Genomic DNA, 19,711 nt, shown 5'->3' on the forward strand with positions numbered 1-19,711 from the left:
TTCTTACCTATACCTACTAACTCCAGAGTATTTCCTACTCTTTCTTGTATCAACTTAAGAGTTTGGGGTCTGATATTAAGATCCTTGATCCATTTTGAGTTAATCTTGGTATAGGGTGATATACATGGATCTAGTTTCAGTTTTTTGCAGACTGCTAACCAGTTTTCCCAGCAGTTTTTGTTGAAGAGGCTGCTATTTCTCCATCGTATATTTTTAGCTCCTTTGTCAAAGATAAGTTGCTTATAGTTGTGTGGCTTCATATCTGGATCTTCTATTCTGTTCCACTGGTCTTCATGTCTGTTTTTGTGCCAGTACCATGCTGTTTTTATTATTATTGCTTTGTAATATAGTTTGAAGTCAGGTATCGTGATACCTCCTGCATTGTTCTTTTGACTGAGTATTGCCTTGGCTATTCGTGGCCTCTTGTGTTTCCATATAAATTTAACAGTAGATTTTTCAATCTCTTTGATGAATGTCATTGGAATTTTGATGGGAATTGCATTAAACATGTAGATTACTTTTGGGAGTATAGACATTTTTACTATGTTGATTCTACCAATCCATGAGCATGGGAGATCTCTCCACTTTCTATAGTCTTCCTCAATCTCTTTCTTCAGAAGTGTATAGTTTTCCTTGTAGAGGTCTTTCACATCTTTTGTTAGGTTTACACCTAGGTATTTGATTTTTTTTGAGGCTATTGTAAATGGAATTGTTTTCATACATTCTTTTTCCGTTTGCTCATTGTTAGTGTATAGAAATGCTAATGATTTTTCTATGTTGATTTTATATCCTGCTACCTTGCTATAGCTATTGATGATGTCTAGAAGCTTCTGAGTAGAGTTTTTTGGGTCTTTAAGGTATAGGATCATGTCGTCTGCAAATAGGGATATTTTGACAGTTTCTTTACCTATTTGTATTCCTTTTATTCCTTCTTCTTGCCTAATTGCTCTGGCTAGGAATTCCAGTACTATGTTGAATAGGAGTGGAGATAGTGGGCATCCTTGTCTGGTTCCTGATTTTAGACATCTTGGTATGTCTTAAAATTTACTTTGTGTCCAATATTTTTTATATCTTGGTATCACACTCAAAACTCCAAGTTTATGTGTTTAGCTAAACACTTAAATCTAAATGTTCCACCTTTACATAATTTCACCTAGAAATTTTAGCTGCTTTGAAGAGAGAGGGATGCCCAGGGAATATAATCTGCAGTATTACCAGAACAGAAGTTGGAAATTATTTCTTCCTATTATTGCTGCTATTTTCTTCCTGTTACCATTATTATACATTAGTTCTATAGGATGTGCACATTGTTTCTGGGCAGTGCTATCTGCAGAACACAGAACTGTTCTATTTGGAGAGGCAGAAGAAGTAGAGCAACACTGAGCAGACAAGTTCTCAGAGCCCAGGAAATCCTGAAAACTTCTAAGTCTTTTCAACTCATAAGTATTGCTCTGGTGAGCAGTAAGCTATCTTCCAGCTGGGGAAAGCTAGGCTGCAGCATTTAAGTGGGAGATGAACAATCTTAACCACATGCTGGTTCTGCAGCAGTTTCTACAGGATTGCTATAGAAATCCAGGTGAGTGCTTGTAAAACATGCAATTACTCACCCACAGAGGGGATGGAGCACGTGTAGGCAGGCAAGCAGCAGTTTCTCAGGCTTAATAACATAGCTATAAAAAGAAATACAGAATCTCTCTTTTTTTGGTCAAGGAAAGAGTAATATTATGCTCAAATGCTTTTGCAGCTTGGGACATTTTTTGTTAAAATAAATTAACATGTAATTGTAGTATATACATATGTATTTTGATCTCGGTCAATTTTTTTTTTCCTAACCAAGTAGCACGAACCCAAGGGAAAAAAATTTGAACTTGAGTTTTAAAACCCTGCTGATGAGGACAATTGTTAAATTAGTAGGGCTGGGGTTGTAGCTCAGTGGTTGTATGTGGACCTAGCATGTGGGAAGCTCTGGGTTCGATCCCCAGCACCATAAAAATAATACAGCAATAGAAATGCACTGTGTGATAAAGGTGGCATTTGAATAAGCAGAGAAAAAAATGGATTAGCTAGGGTTTAGAGTCAGGACAATTGCCTGTCACTTGGAAGAATGTGTCTTCACCTTATTCTTTACTCCAGTAACTTCCAGATGAAGTTTTTTTTTTTTTTTAATGTTGTTGTTATTGTTTGGTTTTTGAGATGGTCTTTCTCTGTAGCCCAGGTTGGCCTCGAACTTACTATGTAGTCTAGGCTGACCTCAAACTTGCAATCCTCAGGCCTCAGCCTCCTCTGTGCTGGGATTACAGGAGTATTCTGTCATATCAGATGAAATTTTATATGTAAGACAAAACCACAAACAAGCAAACCATCTTAAAGTACCAGAAAACCATATGTATGTGTTTACATGTATGTTTGTATACTGACACATGTTGCCTACATGATAAAAATTTTGTAGCAACAAAGGGTGTAAAGTAAAAAATAAGCACCATCTTCTTCACCTGAGTCCTATGCTCCAGGAGAAATCAATGTTTCTTGTGTATCCTTCCAGATATTCTGTATGTACTTATGCATGTATACCTTTTCATCAAAAGACATTTCTATCAGATAAAAAGGATCTTCTATTCACTTTGTGTGGATGTACATAATTGATTTTACTAAAGTGCTTCTTTCTCTTTTTCTCTGACAGTACCAGGGTTTGAACTCAGGGCCTCCCGCTTGCGAGGCAGGAGCTCTACACTTGAGCCATGCCCTCAGCCCTTCAATTGCTTTCTCATACATAGTGTTATCCAGATCTTCTCATATCTCCCATGTGAATCTTCCTCATCCCCCTTATTGCATAGGATTCCACTGTGGACTGTGCCATAATTTATTAATCCATTGACAGGTTATTTCCAGTTTTCCTCCATTACAAACAATAACATTTCTAGTCCTTGTGCTCTTGGGAGAGTTTGTCTAAGACAGCAGTCCTCATGTGTTCAAAGGATGACCTTGGCTTTTGTGTTGAAAATGGTCTTGGGATCAAGGCGCAATGACAAAAACTGGGAGTCCATTGCAATAGTCCAAAAAGTGATTGAGTGGCTTGTACCACAGAGTGGAGGCAAAGATGTGATGGTGGGTGATTGGAATGGGGTCTATTTGGAGATAAAAGTAACATGATTTGTTGATGCTTAGATATAGAGTGTTCATAGAAACACAACATCAAAGAAGAATCTGAACAACTGAGAAAATGAAGAGACAAGTTACCAAGACACAGGACACTGGGGGCAGGGTAGCTTTGGGGAGAAGATAAATATCACCAAATCTGTTTTGGGCATATTAAAGTTAAGTGCCCATCAGACTTCCCAGTGAGGTGTCAGGAAATTGGAGTTACGGGAAAAGCTTCAGCTGTAGATAACAGTTTGGGAGTCACTGGTGTGAGGATGGTATTTAAAACTACGGAACCCATGAGAGTGAAGAAAAAGAAGAGGTCTAAGGACTCTTAGAGCATGAAAACATTTACAGATAAGAAAGAGAAGAAGACCCAGTAAAGGACAGCCGGTGAGACCGGGAAACCAGGGGTGAGGGGGAGTCCGGGTGTCCAGGCACAGGAAGTGATCTGGTTTGTAAATGCTTTGACAGGTCAGTAAGAGAAGGACTTCAGTGGCGTTGACTTAAGAGAAAATGGGAGAAGAACTGGAGACAGTGAATATTATGACAACTCTTTTGAGGAGTTTTTCTTTAAAAGGGAGCAGAAAGAAGGGAGGCAGCTTGAAGGGACATAGAATCCAGTGAGGAGGCCAAGAACCAGACATCAACTTCCTTGTGTTTTGCTGGTAGGTCCCAAGCTGAGAAGGGGAGAGCAGGGAGGATAGCACTAAGTGCTCGATTGATGATGGGTATCCTTGGGAAGGTGAGAGGAGATGGTGACATTCTGCAGGACTGGCCTGTCAAGCACTGAGAGTTTTTCCTTCATAGCAGTGGGGAATCAACACAGGAGTGTGGACAGATGTGGCACTGGTGAGGGCAGGTTAGTAACAGGAACAGTATCCAAACCAGGTCATGGGGAACAGGTGGCCTCCTCATGGATCATTTTAGGGAAGAGGTGATCTAAATCACCTCTTTTGAAATAGTATTTTCATCTGGACCCAAACTGGGGCATGCACACAAGGTGCATGAATGCAAGGGCCCCTAATTATCGCTCATTGGAGTCATATGTACAGTCAATCACCAAGAGCACTCCTAAGCACCACCAATCCCCCCACCCCTTCACTCCTTGCAGTAAATAAGTAGCCATCCATACCAAGGCACTGGAGCTCTTGAGCTACAGGTGCTGCTTTTAGGCCACCTCACCAGAGCCATGCCTCTTCCTTGAGGAGTGTACCGTCCTGCTTTCACTTGCTCTCTCTCTCACTCTCAATAAAATTGTGCTGCTACTTTGCAACTGTGTGTCTTTGTCCCGTTGTTTGTTTGGGATGCCAAGGATCTGAGATCTTCCCAACCAGGGTCTTCTGGGACCACCCAGTAACACTGGGAGTGTGTGGAAGTTTTCTACTGTTTTTGTGTTCTGGGTTCTGAGAGCCTGGGGGGCTGGATGGTTGAAGGCAACCATGCAAGTGGTGAGTGAGAAGTGTGGCCTGTTGCAGGCAGTTTTGCCATAGAAGAGAACCAAAGGCAGACTTGTAAGCTGTCTTAATAAACCACAGATATATAAAGCCAACCAGGTGGTGGGTAGCCTTTACTGAGCAATTCATTTTTGCCTTTTGTGGCAGTGTATTCATTCAACAAACACTAGCTGAGAGCTGTACTAGGCTGGGAAGTTGAGGTGGGATTGTGAAAAAGACAGTTGGAGTCGCTCTAGGGTGGACCATGGAACCTATAGAGCTACATTTTTTTCTGCCAAGACAAATCTCATTTTTGTAATTGAAGTAATTGGGGTGAAAGGAATATTTTCAGGTATTTGGTGAGAGCCATGGAAGGGAGGTTGGGATATCTGAAGAATTAATCTTCAGGGGGAAGGAAGGCATCATTTTATAACCTGGAATAGGTGCAATCATTCCTACCTGGGTTCAGCTCTCATTTTTACTTGCATGGTGCAGAGCTAGGTGTTGCTCGCAGCCACCAAGTGAACGTGTGGGCTTTGACATGCCTTTGAGTGTGCAAGGTAGTCCCGGATGAGATGGTGTCTGAGGCTCCATCCCATGGGGCTGTGGTTCTGCCATGAGACCTATCTTTTCATTATGAACAATAACAGTAGAAGGTGGTGGGTTTTTTGTTTTGTTTCGTTTTTGAGACAGGGTCTCACTGTGGAGCTGGCCTGGAACTTCCAATCTGCCTCAGCATCCTGAGTCCTGGGATTATAGGCATGCACCACCATGCCTAGTAAAAGTTGTTTTTTTGAACTGCTGTAAAGAAAGTCCCTCCCATAAGTAACTGTTTTTGTAAACCTCTCAAACCATCCCATGCCTTGCCTCTTTATGGTTGCATGTGAATCCAAGAAGGTCATCATTAATAAGCCGTAATTATAAGAGACGCACTAAAACTCCATGGGCTTGGCTGCCTCTGCTCTTTAGCTGGTGGTAAAAGAACAATGAGTCCCAGTGGGGTTCTATTCCAAATTATATTCTGCAATTATTGTTTTGGCTTCTTTCTTTATTATTCTAGACAGAACCCCACTGAGCCCACACACTTTGGAAACGGCCATTTGTTTCTCCATGAAGCACAAAGTCCTACAGCCTTTCCTGTCTAAGAGCAGTTGTTTTCCCATGACACATTTATATCCCAAAGCTACATTACCTAACGCTTGTCACATGTGACACTATCCATTTGCTTCCTGTAAATATCCATAATGGGGTTTCAGAAAATGCGGTTGCTAGTCAAACTTTTCCACCTCTTTCATCTTTACATGTTGATTATTTCTTTATCCTCCTGGGAGCAAAGCAGAACTTGTCAATAACTAATTCTAGGCCACCACATTGAAGGAGCCATGCAACTATCTCCTGTCAGTGGCTAATCACTAAATACTTGGTAAAGGCAGTAATAATGTTTTTGCTTTGTTGTGCTGAAATTACAAATGTTTTTATTTCCCCACATATCCTCTTGGGGTTCAATTACTGCATAGCACTAGATATTGATTCTAAGTTCCCTGTTACTGGAGAGACATGGCAGCATTTTGAACTTTGCTTTTTCTCATGGCCTTATGTCATCCTTTACTAATGCTTTGTATTAAGATTCTATGTTGCAGCGGACATCAGTGGCTCACGCCTATAATCCTAGCTACTCAAGAGGCAGAGATCAGGAGGATCATGGTTCAAAGTCAGCCTGGGCAAGTAGTTCGTGAGACCCTATCTCAAAAAAAAAAAATTACAAAAAAGGGCTGGCTCAAGGTATACACCCTGAGTTCAAACCCCAGTACCCTCCTCAAAAAAAAAAAAAAAAAGATTCTATGTTGCAAATAATTCAACAGAGCTTAAACAATTAAGTAAAATGTTAGCTCATGCAGCAGAAAAACCCAGGGGTAGTTGGCCTCAGGTAAGGTTTGAGCCACAGGCAGAGTCACGTGGGATAAAAATATCATAGAGGTTATCAGAGTATTTGTTAATAAAAATACAAGGTTGGTTTTTGAGATTTTAGGAAGCTTTTTGCATCTGTTACCTTTTTTTTTCCTGCTGAGGGTAGGCACATGTCCACATTTAAAAAAATTTTTTTTTATTTATATGTGCATACAATGTTTGGGTCATTTCTCCCCCCTCCCCCATCCCCTCCCTTACCACCCACCCCACCCCCTTCCTCTCCCCTTCACCCCTCGATACCCAGCAGAAACTATTTTGCCCTTATCTCTAATTTTGTTGAAGAGAGAGTATAAGCAATAATAGGAAGGAACAAGGGTTTTTGCTAGTTGAGATAAGGATAGCTATACAGGGAGTTGACTTGCATTGATTTCCTGTGATGTGTGTTACCTTCTAGGTTAATTCTTCTTGAGCTAACCTTTTCTCTAGTTCCTGGTCTCCTTCTCCTACTGGCCTCAGTTGCTTTTAAGGTATCTGCTTTAGTTTCTCTGTGTTGAGGGCAACAAATGCTATCTAGTTTTTTAGGTGTCTTACCTATCCTCATATCTTGTGTGTTTTGCAATTCTGTTTCGTTCTTTTTTCTGAGGTTTTCCATATCTTGAGTCATTTCCTTTTTAATGTTGTCTATTTTTGTCCTGAGTTCATTTATCTGTTTGTTAATCGTGTTCTTTGCTTCACTTTGGTGTTTATACATTGCTTCTATGGTTTCCTTTATTTCTTCTTTTGCTTTTTCAAATTCTCTATTTTTGTTGTCTTGGAATTTCTTGAGTGTCTCCTGTACATTTTGGTTGACCCTATCCAGTATCATCTCTATAAAATTCTTATTGAGTACCTGTAGTATTTTTTCTTTTAGATTATTCTTGTGGGCTTCATTGGGTTCTTTGGGATAGTTTATCTTCATTTTGTTGGAGTCTGGATCTGAGTATGTTTTCTTCATTTCCCTCTGATTCCTGTACTAATTTTTTGCTGTGGAGAAACTGGTTTCCCTGTTTTTTCTGTCTTCCCGTCATTGCCCTTGGTGTTGTTACTGTCCCTGTACTGTGTGCAATTAAGTATTTTCAAGCTTGTAATAATAGTACTGGTGATATTTAGAATGGAAGGGTGAGAGTAGATGGAAAGCAAAGAAGTTAAAGGAAAAGGGAAAAACAAATAAACAAGTAGAAAAAAGCAAAACAAAGAAACAAACAAAAAAAGTTTCAAAGATATGAACAGAGAGAGATAGTGTACTAATCAACTGTAAGCTGAACAGGCATTAGAGAGACAGAGAGAGTTTTGACAATAAAAAATTAAAAAAAATAAAAATAAAAAAAAATAAATGAAAAAAGAAAGAAAAAAAAAAACTAAAAAAAAATCTCCAAGTTCAAATGCAATAAAGTTTCAGCCTTAATAATTTTGGTGTTCATCCCTCAACCTCCAATCCTGGAGATGGTGCCTCAGAAGTAGTTCTGTCATTGTCTCATCAAAGGGGAAAAAACTGGAAAAAACAAAATGAAACAAAACCGCACAAAACAAAAGAAAACCCCACAAAGTGTCCCAAGTTCAAGTGCAATAAAGTTTCAGTATGTTTTTCAGCATGCTGGTGGAGTTCGGTACATGTCCACATTTGTGCATCTTTTTTATTTTCTTTTTGGTGGGACTGGAGTTTGAACTCAAGGCATCATGCAAAGCAGGCGCTCTATGCTTGAGCCACACTCCAGTCCACATTTGTGCATCTTAATTGTTTTCTGGTCCTGTGTGTGCCTCTACTCTTGTGTTGTCAATCTGGAGTTGTGAGCCTGTTTGGAACTTTCTTTGCTTTGAATTCTGCCTGTGTAAGTCTGATAGATGTTTGTATTGGCAATGAACTCTTTAAAGGAACAGACTGTGTGAAACTTCTCTGGTCATGTCCTTGGTGATCAGCAAAGTAACTTGTGAAGGGAAACAGACTGATTTACTAATATTTCTTTCTAATACTGAATTCCAGAATGATCATTATTTCTTTTTACTTGAACACAGACAAAAATTTTCATGTTGAAATTCAAAGGTCATGGATGAGTTACATCATAGACTCAATGGGCCCTATAGAGAAATACTATTACAACAGAAAGGCATCTTCATAGAACAACAATGACCAAAGCTTTGGCCACTGATCCTTTTTTTTTTTCCAAATAGGTATCTATTGGCTATGTCCCTATATTTGTTGAAAGAGAACTTTAAGTGCAGTAAGAAATCTTGCCTGATGTAAGATTGTTATTAATTTAGGAATTATGAACTGTAACTCAGTGTTTTCTAGTGTCCTTAAGAATATGTGCATTTTAAAGGTCAGTGTAGAAAATGCACTTTAAAAAATGGCTAATGTGAAACAAGAAGAATCAGTCTGCCCCCTTTGACCTTTCTAGGAAGGTTTGGGTTTGGGTTTCATGTTGAGCTTTGCCACAGATTGAAATCCTCAGTGGAAAGCTTGTGAGGATGAACTGGTCAGGTCTGTGCAGAGATTGTTGTCTCTGGTTTGCAGGGGTGAAGATCTCACTCATGGAGAATCCTTGGCTTCTTTCCAAAACAGCATCATCTGGCAGTTCTAAGTGACACTCTGGTACCTTATTAAGAAACTATAGTTTGGCCTCTTGGAGTCTGCTGGGAACAAATCCAAACACATCAGAATCTGCCTTCTGCTGCCCTTGTTGGTGCTTTGCTGTTGACTATGACCCCTCTCTCAAAAGTGTCCTCATTTTGGTTTTTTTTTGTGGTACTGGGGTTTGAACTCAGGGCCTCATACTAAGCAGGTGCTTAGGAATCTTTTTCAGCTGATTGTGTAGATACTGACTTCAAACTTTTCTGGAAATTTTTTGGGATCATTATAAATAATACTGTAATAAAAAGTTTTGCATATCTACATTTGCACCCTTCTCTGATTATTTCCTCATTTTTATAATATTTAATATACTTATGATTATAAGGCTGATAAATATTTATTATAGAAAAAACTGAGATAATAAAAATAGTTTTATCTGAGGCAGTTGGGGCCTGTAGATTAGCTGAAAGTGTTAGTAAAGGAAAGAATCATAAAAAAGAAATTTTATGCAAGATATAGATGGTTTCAATCGTATTTAAACTGTCCCAAAGCACAGAAAGGGAAATAAGTGTACACATTATTTTATATGAAGCTGACATCACATTGAAAACTATATGCAACAGTGATTGCACCAACAATTACAGAGCTATCTCATTTATGAGTATCAGTATAACAATTCAACATAAAATATTAGCAAGCAGACTTTAGTGGCACATTAAACGAATCATGAATGATTAGGGTTTATTCCAGGAATGCAAAGATGATTCAGAATTAGGAACTTTATTGTCCTGATAGGAACAAATTAGTATTATCTTTCCCATAGAAAGCATTTGATAAATTCCAACATCCATTCCTGGTGAAGATTTAGTCATCTAGCAGGTGGGTCTTTTTATAACCTGAGTAAATAAAGACAGCATTGAACATAATGGAGAAACAATATGTTTCCATTAAAGTCAGAAATGAGGCACTAATGTCTAGTAACACTACAATTACTATTTCTCAGCTAATTCAATGAGGTAAAGGAAATGTGATACATAAAAAAGAAGAGGTGACATGATCACTATTGGCAAATAATATATCTGGAAATTTTATTTTATTTTTGTTATTCTGGTTTTTGAGACAAAGTTTTGCTATGTAGCCCTGGCAAACCTGGAATTCACTATGTAGGTTAGGCTGGCCTTGAACTCACAATTCTTCGTTTTAGCCGCCTGAGTGCTGGGGTTACAGACTTGTGACACCACGGTGGACTTCTCTGGAGAATTTAAAAGAGGCAGCTGAACGATTATGGCAAACGATATGGGAAGTAATTTAGCTTGATAAAAAATTCATATACAGAAATAAATAGACTTTTAAATATAAAAACAACAATCAGTTAGAAGATGTAACAGGAAGACTATTTACACTGTGACTGGTAATGTAGATTGAATTTAAGAGAAATGTGGGAGTTGTAAAGAAAAATTTAAAGCACTCCTGTGAGGTTAAAGAGATTGTGGACAAGTGGAAGGCAATTCTGCCTTTGAGCCTGACTCAGCATGGTCCCTAGGTCAACTTCCCTTACTTTAATGGAATCTCAGTAAAAAACAAAAAACTCACGGTAGGACATATTTTTGAGATCAAGTTAATATGAAAAATAAATGAGCCAGAAGAGTCAGAAAAATGATGAAAACAAAGTGGGAACCAACCTGGATGTGAAAACATAAAGCCATACTGACGCATAGGTACAGTGCTGATATACGATACTTAGCTCGAGAGAACAGAGTGTAAAATCCCCAGATGTAATTGTGTGCCACCGTGCATCACATTGCCTGTAGTTCTGGTCTGTGACAGCGGTGCATTTCAAATTGGGGCTGGGAAGATGGGCTATTCTGTTAATGGGATTGGGACAGTTTTGTTGACTCTCTGGGAATAAACTAACTTGGAGCTGCATTTCACACCTTATAGCACGATAAATCCCAGATGGATCAAAGACTTAAATATAAGAAGAGAAGTCAAAGGAAGCATGGAGATATTACCTTGGAATGGAGAAAGAATTCCTAAGTATGGGAGGAAACCCAGAAGATTTAAAAGTTTGATAAATTGAGCTATGTAAAACTAAAAACAGTTTGTGACAAAAGTCACCATAAGGAAAATCAAGATTCAAACAACAGACTGAGAAATTATGTAATTATTATCATTCATGAAGGTTTTATTTTCCTCCTACAAAATAAGAAGAAAGTCTGAAGGGTGTAGCTCAATGATAGAGTGTTTGCCCAGCATGCATGAAACTCTGGATTTGATTTCCAGGACCACAAAACAGTGAGAAAAATATTAACTAAGAGAAAAATGAATAAAAGGGAACTGTAGAAGGAAAACACACAAAAATTTCACACATAGAAGATGAAAAAATTATAAAGATGTAATATTTTACAAGCCAGTTTGGAAAAATCTCAAAAGTGTGCTGTAGACTGTGTAGGTGAAAGTTAGGGAAAACTAAACACTACCACACATACAGCATGGAGTGCAAACTGGTGCAAAGACTAGGAAGGCAATTTGCCAACATCTCTCAACATTATGGATACGAATATACTGTCATCCAGCCATTCATTTTTAGGAATTTAGCCAAGATACAGCTCTCATGCATGCAAATAGCATATATTTTTATGGCACAGTTATTCACCATAGCATTATTTGTAATCATAAAAGGTTGGAAGCAATCTAAATGTTTGGGGATAGAAGTTTGGATAATGACTGTGGTACATTCATATAATGAAAAAATATGGTGGAGTGGCTCAAGTGCCAGGGTGCCTGCCTAGCAAGTGCGGAGGCCCTGATCTTACACCCCAGTACTGCCAAAAAAAGAAAAGAAGAAAAATATGAGACATGTTTTTTTAAAAAAAAAACAAAACTAGTAAGTAACGTTGGCTGTTCTCTCAGAGTTTGGCAAGTTACAGAATCATTTGTGTGAAAAAAGGAAGAAAACTAATATATTTACTTTTTCTTGTTTATGCACAAAATATTTGTGAATGAATACACAAGTATATTAGCTTGCATTGCCATAAAAATGTTCTATAGTTTGGGTGGCTTAAACAACAGAAATTTATTTTCTCACAGTTCCAGACGCTGGAAGTCTGACATCAGGGTGTCACCATAGTCAAGGTTTGGTGAGGGCCCTCTTTCTGGCATGGAGACAGCTGCCTTTTCACTGCGTCGTCGTATGGCAGGGGGGTGGGGGGGTAGGAATGGAGAGAGAGAAAGAGAGAGAGAGAATCTCTTACCTAGTCTTAGAAGGGCACTAATGAGGGACAACTCTCATGAACTCACTTAAATCTAATTACCAACTCAAAGGCGCCATCTCTAATTACTATGACATTGTGGATTAGCACTTCAGTATAGAGTTTTGGGAAGACACAGTTCAATTCACAGCACCAAGTAACTGGTACCAGTAGGTACTTCTGGGTCAAGGAGGGAAAAGGACTTAGAGATAGGATTAGAAAGATGATTTTTTGCTGTTTGTTCTTTGTACCTGTCTGTAATTGTCCAGTTCTGTAGCACCGAGTGTCCAGCAATTCAGTTTTGACACTATCTACCGTGGTAAGCATCAAATTCCACAAATTAAGGAGCTCAGTTTTGTGAGACAGCTCCTACTCAAGTCGTGGGCTACCCATATCTCTGACTGACTGACTATAAATTGGTTGTTCCCATGAGCCCCCCTCAGGTTTGATAATTTGCTAACCTGGCTCACAGAACTCAGGAAAACACTTATGCTGGCTAGTTTATTATAAAGGAACAGCCAGATGAAGTGGTCCACCGAGTGAGGTCTGGAAGGGACCAAAGGACTGAGTGCAGAGCTTCTGTCCCTATGAAGTTGGGGTGTGCTACTTCCCCAGCAAATGGATGTGCTCAGCAATCTGGAAGTTCTCCCAACTCTGCTGTTCAGGAATTTCCTGAATGTTTTACATAGGCACTATTGGTTAATCATTGGTCATGGGGGGACTGAATTCACCTCCAGTCTTTCTTCCTTTTCTGGAAACTGGGGGTGAAAGTTCCAAGACTCCAAATAAGGCTTGGACATTCTGGAGATCAGCCCCATCCTGAAGCCATCCAGAGGCCCCTTATTAGCATAAACTCTGGTGTGGTTCAAAAGGACATATTCACAGCAATGAATAATAAAAGATGTTCTTATTACCCCTGTCACTCAGGAAATTTCAAGGGCTTGGTTGCTCTGTGCCAGGAACCAGAGACAAAGACCAAATATATATTTCTTATTATACCTCAGTAACTTTTGAATTTTGATTTATGTATTGAGAAAGGATTTAAAATGTCACAAAACTGAGGTCATAAAATTCTTTAGCTGCGGGGAACAAGAGGCATGGACTGCAGTCACCCAGGTCATTCTGTCCTAGTACAGGTTTCTGGGGACTCCCTGAGGACATGAAGGATAACAAATAACCTCAGTAAATCTTTCTTTTTTCAGCATTTCTTACCTGGACTGTATATCAGAAGCCACTAACCATCAATCAACATCCAGTACAATTCTGCCAACAAATGCAGTTATACCAGCTGGTTTGTTATAACCTCCTTGTTTTCTTGTAAGGGTACTACTTCCATTCTTTTGTAAAATGTATGAAGACCTAGACTCCTCAGACATCATTTTTGGAGCTTTTGTTCTGGGTGGTAGAATTCCTTTTTTTCTTCCTGGGTGGCCAACCTCATTTTGTCTCTTATAAACTCTTTTTTCCTATGTGATCTGTGTGCCTCAATTTGCCTTTTAGGTTATCGTATAGGTTACAGTACGTATTAAGATACTGGGGGAGAGGATGCTCAGAAAGATGGGGTTACCCAGTTCACATGATTGGCAAGTGGGCTATGCTGTGACTTCTTTTGGTTGTCTCATATTTTGTTTATTTCCAGGTTACGAAGCAGAAGATTGGGAATTGTTCAAGAATTCCATGAGATTGTGAAAAAGACTCTTGACACACCCAAGTTACATGGAAAAAAGCATAAAGACATGTTTTCAAAAGTATTAATTAAAAAATTTCCATTACAGCTACTGACTGTGCAAGCTGGAGCTGTGGCCAGGGCTCCCCGTGGCACGGACAGGTTGCTTCCAGGTGGCTTTGGTGCACTGCCTACCATTTCTACAACTCTCCTCTTTGTTCCTGGCCCTTTAAGAATGCACTTGGGGTCAGGTGAAGTGGCTCAAGTGGTAGAGTGCCTACTTAGCAACTGTGAGGCCCTGAGTTCAAACCCCAGTGCCACCATAAAAAAACAACAAAACAAAACAAAACAAAACAAATGCACTTGGGAAGCAGAACTAGCAAAATCTGTTTCTTGTAGGGCCTCACACCTGCTTCTTATTTTTGGTCAGTATCACTGTGACATGCAGCTGCCTCTGACACACAGACATTCCCACCCCCGCCCCCCGTCTCCCGCCTCACCACACACACACACACACACACACACAAACACACACACGTATGCACACACCTCTCTCTCCTGATGCAAGTGAAACCCATCTTTTGCTCCACTCTTTACATCTTTAGCACCAGAATGTTAGAACACTCATGGTTCCTGGCCCTAACTTTGATCCATTTCCTGCTCTCATAAAGAGACCTACAGCTGTTATTCTAAATCTTTTGCACATTCTACAAAATGTGCATTCTCTGACTTTTCTTTTTCTTTTCTGATCAGAGGGGAAACATTTCATCCACCCAAATCAATCTTAACACATTGCATTTGTTTAGGAACCAATCTTTTCAAAGCTGTTCCAAGTAGAGCCCTTGGCAGGTGTGTAAGTGAAACATACCAGAGAATGACAGTTCTGTCCAGGAGGAGAGAAAAACCTGGAGCATTCCTGAGAGTGAAGAGAGAAGGAGGGAGATGAAGAGGGGGAAAAGAGAGAGAGAGGAGCCAGAGAAGACCAACCACCCAGGCTTGCACAAGCAGGGAGGGATTCTTTGCCCTCCCCGGTAGCTAAAGTCTGCCATTTTTCCTTCTCCTGCACTTGACTGAATCCCCTTTGTCCTGTTCCCATGTCTCATTTTTAACCTGGATCCTGAACACCAAGCTCCAGTTGACCTTCCTGTCATCCACCTCTTCATCCTCCCCCCTCCACCCCATCACACCCTCTTTGTCAAATGATCTTCCTACAAGACACCATGATTACTGGACAATGCCTTCAGTAGCTCCCTTCTGCCATAACTAAAGGGTAATACTTTTAGCCTAGAATTCAAGGCTCTGTGCATTTGAATCTGGCCCAACTCTTCCTTCTTTGCCTAGCTTCATTGCACTAGCTTTTATTGAGCGCTTACTGTGAGTCATGTACTCTGTCAAAAGCTTCTAAATGTTACTTGTCCATGTAGAATCCCTTTCCAGAAAGGAATGCCTCCCTGTTGGATTTTTTTTTTTGAGACAAATTACCATTATGTAGCTCATAGTGGCCTTGAAATCATGATCCTCCGGCCTCAACCTCCAGAATCCTGGGATTATAGGTGTTAAACACTATACTCAGCAGCTCTAAGGGTTTTGATGAGAGCTAAGTATGTGACATGGACCAGCCAATCAGAGCATTTCACACCCAACAGGGTAGCCAATCAAAGCATTCTATTCTCTCCCACCCAACCCTACTCTTGATTTCTGAAATTTGATGTGTAGGAGAGGGAGAAAGTGGGTTTCTTTCTTCTGGGATCAATATCTACCCAGACAAACATAGAAAAAAGATGGAGGAAGAGAAGAGGAGACATGACACTGTCCCTCAACAGCTCAGCAGCTCGCACTACCTCTGGACTTTTCCCATAGGGCGTCCAAACATCCCTTCCTTCCATCAGCTTGAGTGAGGTTGCTGTTCACAGCAATATGTTCCATTTCACTTGAGCCTCACCACTCCTTCTGGGGTGGGACTGCTACTCTCTCCATTGATGGGTAAATGACACTTGAGAGAGAAGCGGCCCTCCAAGGTCTCATGGTTTTTAAGTGGTGGTGAGAGAATTCACAGCCAGGCCATCTAACTCTTAACATCTAATGTCTGCGCTCTTAAGGGTACCTAAATGGTGCATTCCAAGACCCTCCAGGGAAAATGTGCCCACATTTCCTTCCTATGTGCCAGGCCCCAGGCTAAACGATCTCACTCTGGCCTTCTCTTCCATCTGCTGCTGCTTCCCAATTTGTCCCACTGTGTGAGTGCACACAGCCCTGAGTTTTCCGCCATCTGGATCTTCACCTGAAACCTGCTCCCTGTCCACTTTACCCAGGCCATATTTATTTACCTTTCAACTCATGAGTCAAATGTCAAATCCTCTGGAAGCCTTCAACAGGGTACCCAGAAGCAATGACTTCCTCCTAAGTTTTAAGAACTTGGATTGAACACGGGCCAGCCCCCAGTCATTTCAATGGTATCTGCAAAATGCACTTTTTACACAAGTACCACCAGGTTGTTGTGACTTGCGGATTTAGGGTAAAATGAGACCAGTTCGAAGTTGACTCTACAGTTCTCAAGGATGACCTTAAACAGATTATTCATTCTCTTGGGGACTCATTTTCTTTCTGAATAGGAGGACAGCACTATTGCTCTTAGTTGTGAGAAGTAAATGAGCAATGAAAGTTAAAAACCTAGCACAGTGTCTGCCGTGTCTCTCTCTCTCTCTCACTTATCTGGGTTTGAACTCAGGACTTCACACTTGCCAGGCAGGCTTGAGCCAGGCCTCCAGCCCTTTTTGCTCTCCTTATTTTGGAGAAAGGGTTCTGGCTTTTTGTCCAGGTCAGCCTGGTCTGTGATTCTATTTTACAGTTCCCCCATTGCTGCGATGACAGGCATGGATGCATGCCCAGCTTTTTCCCATTGAGATGGAGTCTTCACCCTCTTCTAGGCTTCTGCACCTGCTGACCAACTGCACTTGCTTGAGGGAGCTACAGAGAATTGGAAGCAGCAGGGTGGAGGGCAGATGGAAGGAAGACGGGGGTCAGGAAATGAAAACCTGTTGAAGAAAAGCTATTGTTTGAATGAAAGAGGCACAGAGTAGATAGGCGGGAAGACAGCTCAAGGCCAACACAGCATTTATTTGGGAAGAAACCCTGCAGAGGGGGTCCTTAGCAAGAGAGCTGGGGACAGCCCTTACAGACTTGGGGTAGATAGAGGGGAGCGGTTTGGAGGGGAAATTTTGCTGGGCGGGAAAAGTTTTCTGGAGTGGAGTTAGTGATTGCTAGGGGAAGCCAGGGGAGATAAGTGGTAATTACATAGGTAAGCTACTCAGCTCCAGACCCCCTGGTGAAGTGACAGTTTGTCATTTCCTTGAGGCTGGATGTGGTCCTTCCAGTGGGTGGTGGGTTGCACAGCTATCACAAGGGCAGTGAAGGTCTTATTTGGTGGAGGTGAACCCCAGGGTTAGTCTTGCTCATTGGATGCCCCACACTTCAGCCCTTGCTTTGCTTCTCTCTGGACAGTAGGTGGGGTGGTCACTGTCATGCGCTCTGTTGTTCCTTCGGGAATCGTGTGTTCCCTGTCCAATCCTCCTATAAGGGAGTGTGAGGCAGTGGTGGCACTGCAGTGGTGGCAACAGCATCGGTGCTTGCAGCTTCCTGAACTCTGGGTTGAATTACCGTGATGTGACCTTGAAATCTATGCTCAGGTTTGCCCCCTGACTTCCCTCCCGCTCTTCAACGATATTGAAAAGATACAGCTCCCTTTCCTCCAGCCCCCTCTGGTTGAAACACCTGCAGGGGTTTCTGTGTCCAGCACCCAGCTCTGACTAACATAGCATATGTAAAACAAGGACATTGTTTACCTGACTACAGATACTTTATTTCCACACAAAATAAAATGCAACGAGATTAAGGAAGTTTCCCAGAACTTTTGCCAAAACTCCTGGGCCATCAGAACTGCTTCTCCACACGAGAAAAGATGCAACACTGCCTGCAGTTTGGTATTAACTATTTAACCTACTAATTGGATTGCAGTCATGTCGACATAAGACTTCTTTCTGTATTGTAAAACAAGCATATGAAAATTGGTTTTAAAAATGTGAGTGAATTCAAGGTTCATTAAAAATATATTCAGAAAATTATAGAGATGTAGTGTTATCATGAAGGTGGTTTCAATGACCAGACACAGTTGAAGTTTGGGACACACTGGTGTCTTTTATTATATCCAGGTAGGCACTATTAATTACCTTTGAGAAAAAAAAAATAGAAAATATAAATAACTTGCAGATCACACCATAAGTGGTGGTTCTGACTCCAGAGTCCAGTTTTCAAACGCGTGGAGGGAATTAGAATTTCATTTAGGCAGCATTGGAGGTCAAACACGACGAGGCAGGTATACTGAGTCCTGGAGGACTAGCAGGATTTAGCTGGGAAGTGCTATGAGGAGGCATGTCCACACTGAGATAATAGAACTGCAAGCTGTTGGGGTGTGAGTGAACACCCCACTTGGTGGGAACTGGTGGAGCCCTGCAATTCTGGAGCAAAGGGGCTGCATGGGACATGACTGGAGGTAGACGTGAGAGGTAAGCAGATGTTCAATCCTAGGAGGCTTTGGACACCATGAAGAGATGAAACTTACTTCTGAAGGCCAAGAAGCCATGGAAGGATTTACCCTGAAGTGATGTATTTACAGGGGAATTTTAGAGAGGTTACTTTAGCAACCTGAGGCATGATCAGATCGTATTGTCTAATAAAAAGTTGGGAACAGCTAGGCTCACACCTGTAATCCTAGCTACTCAGGAAGCAGAGGTCAGGAAGATTGCAGTTCGAAGCCAGCCTAGGCAAATAGTTAGCAAGACCTTATCTCGAAAAAAACCCATCACAAAAAATGGATGGCAGAGCGGCTCATGGTGTAGGTTCTGAGTTCAAACCCAGTACTGCAAAAAAAAAAAAAAAAAAGGGAATGAGGGTCTAAGATAACAAGAGAGGGCTGAGTTAGAGGGTCTGGAGGTGTGTGGTTCACTCAGTTGACTGGCTACATTGACCTCATTTTTCTCTTCATGTCTTCATTAACATGACTTTCCTACTCCAGGGAACTCCTGGTGGGAAGATTAAAGTCACAAACACGTTGCTGTTCATTTCAGGAATTTCTCAAACTCATTACCATGAAAACTGTTCAACTTTTCAGTAGAAAGTTTGTATCCTAGGAATTTTCCAACCCCTCACCTCAAAATCCTCACCTAGCTGTATATTTCAATCCTGATAAAATTAGGAACCTCATCAACCCCCAAACGTGCCCTTGCCTGAAACCAGACTCCAATACTCCAACCTCTCTGCCTCCCTTCTCTGAGCAAGATAGGGCTTTATCAAGTATTTTTGTGAATTTTCTGACATCTAGCCCTGTAGAATGAATTTTCTCCATTAAGAGAGAGTATGGGGAAGAAAAGAAGGCCAGGGATAAGAAATGCTGGGGACATTGTCATTCAAAGGCAGTGGAGGTGGCAAAGCATTTTTCTCTGGGAATCCAATGTTAGCATCAGTTCCATCCAGAATCACCAGCCCTGGGAAGTCTTTCTTGACAGAGGAGCAGTAGGTAAGTTAGAGCTGGGAAACTTCAAGTGGATGGGATGTGATGCCAGGTGTGGGGTGGATGGCAATTAGGGACCAGCCCCAGCACAGAGCAGTGAGGGACAGAGCAGTGGGTGCCTGGACTTGGACAGAAGGG

Source organism: Castor canadensis, chromosome 1, assembly GCF_047511655.1.
Source record: "Castor canadensis chromosome 1, mCasCan1.hap1v2, whole genome shotgun sequence".
In the NCBI taxonomy this organism is placed as follows: Eukaryota; Metazoa; Chordata; class Mammalia; order Rodentia; family Castoridae; genus Castor; species Castor canadensis.